Below are 4,086 nucleotides of genomic sequence, written 5' to 3' on the forward strand. Positions count from 1 at the left end.
CAGTTGTTCAAGAAACGGTCCAGGAACAGGTCACTCAGGTTAATCCTGTGTGAACAACTGTAAATACTGTTTTTTCATCTTTACTGTGTATTTGAAATATTGTTTAATTGTTATTGTTATTTACTTTATTGCTGTCAAATAAATATCCAAGTAATATTGTTCAAAGTTAGCGTTATGTTTATACATGTTACAAATGCCTGTAAATCAAATTGAGTTCAGTGACAATTACTGTTTGTTTGAATCAATTTATTAATAACATAAAACCTTTAAACTAATGCAACACATATAACAATGTAACAAATATATTCAAATAAATAAATTTCTCAATACATAACTCATTTTGGAACTAATCTTTCTAGAATTGAAAACAGTCTGTCCGTCCTCTCCCTGCTCTCCTCTCCTCAGCCTCTCTTTGCTGCCTCGTGTCCTCTCTGATGAGGTCTAGCAGCTCATCATCTCTTTCCCTCTTTCTCCCTGTCGTAGGTGGCTGAGCCGCTTCGTCATCGCTGTCGTTTTGGTCACCCACTGCTGTGCTTGGCCCTGGAGTGTCCTCAGGGAGAGAGGACATTAGGAAAAGAGGCTTAATGGAAGGCATCTGTCCTATCACCTCATCCATGAGGGCAAACCAGGGCCAAGTAGCAGCAGTGGGCTTCCCACTGACCCCCTCTCCTGAGCCTGGATACTTGCAATCCTAAAGGCAGAGGAAATCAAAAATGACAGCAGACAAATAAAAACACCACAACAACTCTTAGTAATTGCACATTTATTAACTTGTGTTCTTAAGAATTATCTTCTTGATAACACACATACGTACTTTGTATTCTTTAAAGTTATCTCATGTCTTCTGGCCTGCAGGGGGTGACTTTCCCCTGCAGGCCCATCTTCTCCAGAATTGTCCTGATCACACACAACAAATAAGAGAAGAAAGGAAACCATGGCAACTATGTTAATCCCTAAATCCCAAAGTTTTCACAGCAGAACACCAGAGGAACACCGTCTGGACATCACAGGTTCTGTACAGCAGCGGTCCGTGAGTCGTTTGGTACCGGGCCACGAGAGTTGAGGCTCCGCTGTGAAATTTATGGTTTTCAGGGGTTTTATCGTTAACTCGGTTTCCCTGAGTCTTTCCCTTGTTGTAGTTTTGTGTGTTATTTTGAAAGAAATATTTACACGTTACCATAGCGACCAGAGAGTATTAAGCGGCAGAGAGGAGGATGTTACTCTCAATTTGGCACATTTTCAGGAGGACGCTGCTAATAAAGTTACACAATTACACAGCACATTCACGTTTATTATTATATTTACAAAATACCACAGTTTTTGTCTTGGTCGGATCATTTTATGTGGTTGTATTTATCCACGATACCTTAAAGGCCGCTCCGTGTCTGACATAAACCGGTCTGCGGCGCAAAAAGGTTGGGGACCGCTGCTGTACAGCATGAGGGTTAATAGGACCGTACTCATATGAATATGATGTGTAAATTGATTTATTCTTGCACTTCCACGCCGTAGCGGCCCAATTCTTCACCCAGTGAAGAGGTGATCGTTTCCTCCTCGTTTTAATAAATTAAGCCGTTTGGTCTTTGTTCCCCACAACATATCACCAATTTGAAAAAATCTAAATTAGCTGTATGTAAGCGGCAATACATGAAAAACCGCGGGACCCGCGATACAAGCTGGTTTACGGTTATTTTAAATAAAAGAAACATGTCTATGCAGATGCCCAAAGCTTAACAAAACGACCGCTATAACAATTTAACTTTTGTACAACCAGATTTTCATATACTTACATTTGAAAGTGTTTTCCTCTCCCGCTTCGACCACCATCGTTATCAGAAACAAATCTCCTCTATGACCCGCAATGAATCCTGGGATATAGTAGGACACGAAGGATACATCGGACCATCCTTAAAATTTGGGGAAAAGTAGGACGCATTTGTCGCCACATTTTGAGTACTCTTTGAATTCGGACACCCTTCGTCGCGTCGCCGTGACGTCATTGCCTCCAAATATGGCATTGAAGCATCCTTCCTCTGAATTCGGACACAGCTAAGCCTCAAATTCGCGGAAAAGTAGGACGCATTTGTTGCCACATTTTGAGTACTCTTTGAATTCGGACACCCTTCGTCGCGTCGCTGTGACGTCATTGCATCCAAATATGGCATTTTAAGCATCCTTCCCCTGAATTCGGACACAGCCTCTGTCTCTCTTCCACAGCATGTCTTTATCCTGTCTTCCTTCCTTCGCCATCTTGCCCCGCCCTCCCTGAGCCTGTGTGACCAAGTGGTCGGAGGGGTTAGATAAAAACTAATAAAAACGACAACGCCACCTAGGGGAATTTCACCCCCAGGAAATGGATATTTAAGAAAAACCGATACAAGCGAATAAAAGAGGCCGCACAGATTCAAGGATGCACACCGAGGCAGGTTGGCTCCAATATTAACAGTTTTATTTATGCTGATAATAAAATGAAACATTAAGAAAACACTGAATGTAGCGTCGTGGTTGACCGTGTCCTAAAGGTACAATAAAACAAACATGGAACCTGCAGCCGTGGACCCAAAAGAAAATCTCACAAAAAGAAAAACACTACAGCCGGCACCCAGTGCTGTACAAAGTGTGAAAATGACCCACCACCTGAGGTCCCAGGGCCACTGGCACGTCCTCCATTCACTGACATAAAACAGAACAACACGTTAAAAGAATAAAAGTACACTGAGCGACAAGCTCGCTACATATCATGAAAAACTAAAACTTCAATCTTTAATAGCTTTAAGAAAAGAAATCACACACGCACACACACACAGCGCAAACTAGAGATTGGCACCCCGCGAGTCAAACCACTGCTTCTGGTGGCTGTAACAGTCCAAGCCTGGATCAGTCCGGTGTAGCTCCACGCAAACTGGAAGAAGCCAGCGGAGGCAATATTTGAAGATCACTCTAGCCAGCCACAGAAGCAGGGGTGCGGACAATAGTCCAGAATGGGCTAAATAAAACCAGGCAAACCAAGAAAGGTAAGCCCACCTAAACAAAAATAAAAACCACAGCCCCAACGAGGCAAGGCAAAAAACAGCAGGAGCAAAATAATGAAACAGTTCACCCGGCAATAAACGAAACGGGAAACAAGACGGGACAAGACGGCAGCTCCACCGAGGAGGAGCCCTCAAACAGCGACTATGCAGGCGCCTCAATTCTCCAATTAAGGTCGGGCGATGTGCCACGGAGAGGTGAAGGCAGCAATCATACCCTAAAACAAAGGATAAATATAACCTTATGTAACCCGTTCAGGTGTTACGCCTATTGTTGCTGCGTTGTGTTCTGGCGTAAAGTAAGAGGCAGGAGACAGTACTGGGTCTTTGGCTCTTTACTGCACATCTGCAACACAGAAATATGGATCTGATCTGCATGTGTGTCATGTGTCTGCCAGTGCACCTCTCCTCCGGCCATGCTGAAAGGAGCTGTGACCGCAGCTTCAATAATATTACAATAATATAGTAAATCAAATACATCAAATTGTTTTAAAACCTTAACTTAAGCCCTTAAAAACAAAAAGCACAAAATAAATAATATGTCACTGAAAAATCATCAAAAACAACTTATAAGAACAATAAACAAAATAATTCAAAAACAAATAAACAGTCAGATAAATACAATTCAATAACCAGGACCCATTACTTTGGTACTTACAATTCAAACATTATATCTAAGTTCAATCATATTAATAACCGCAATGCAACAGGCAATACAACACTGTACTTATAAAAACAATTAATGAAAGACTGCATCTCTAAAACATAAAAACATCTCCATACCTGCAACACAGAAATATGGATCTGATCTGCGTGTGTGTCATGTGTCTGCCAGTGCACCTCTCCTGACGAAGGAAAAAAGAGTGCACGCTGTTAAAAAAAAGACTGCCGCGAGTACGCTCACAAGCCGCTAGCGATCAGGCTAACTTAGCATGCTAGCATTTCAGCTGCGTTCTCGGCTAAAACTCATTAAAAACATATATTAGCAAACTCCGCCCTCCACGAAACTTATCCCGAATGAATCTCTTATTGACAAACAAAAACGCTGCGGTTCGGC

The 4,086-nt window shown here is 42.2% G+C and overlaps 1 long non-coding RNA gene across 3 annotated transcripts; it reads right to left on the minus strand.

Annotated features, from left to right (window-relative positions):
- Positions 1-270: 270 nt before the first annotated feature.
- On the minus strand, positions 271-3,879 carry LOC134621422 (uncharacterized). 3 transcript variants are annotated; one of them, XR_010092201.1, is made up of 4 exons: positions 3,813-3,876; positions 1,791-3,538; positions 815-897; positions 271-691 (listed from the first exon to the last, which is right to left on the minus strand). It is a non-coding gene; the product is annotated as an uncharacterized LOC134621422 (long non-coding RNA). The 3 variants fall into 3 exon arrangements; XR_010092200.1 differs by having other exon boundaries at positions 815-3,247; positions 3,813-3,879; XR_010092199.1 differs by having other exon boundaries at positions 815-3,538.
- Positions 3,880-4,086: the final 207 nt, after the last annotated feature.

Source organism: Pelmatolapia mariae, linkage group LG23 (genome assembly GCF_036321145.2).
Source record: "Pelmatolapia mariae isolate MD_Pm_ZW linkage group LG23, Pm_UMD_F_2, whole genome shotgun sequence".
NCBI classification, from domain to species: domain Eukaryota; kingdom Metazoa; phylum Chordata; class Actinopteri; order Cichliformes; family Cichlidae; genus Pelmatolapia; species Pelmatolapia mariae.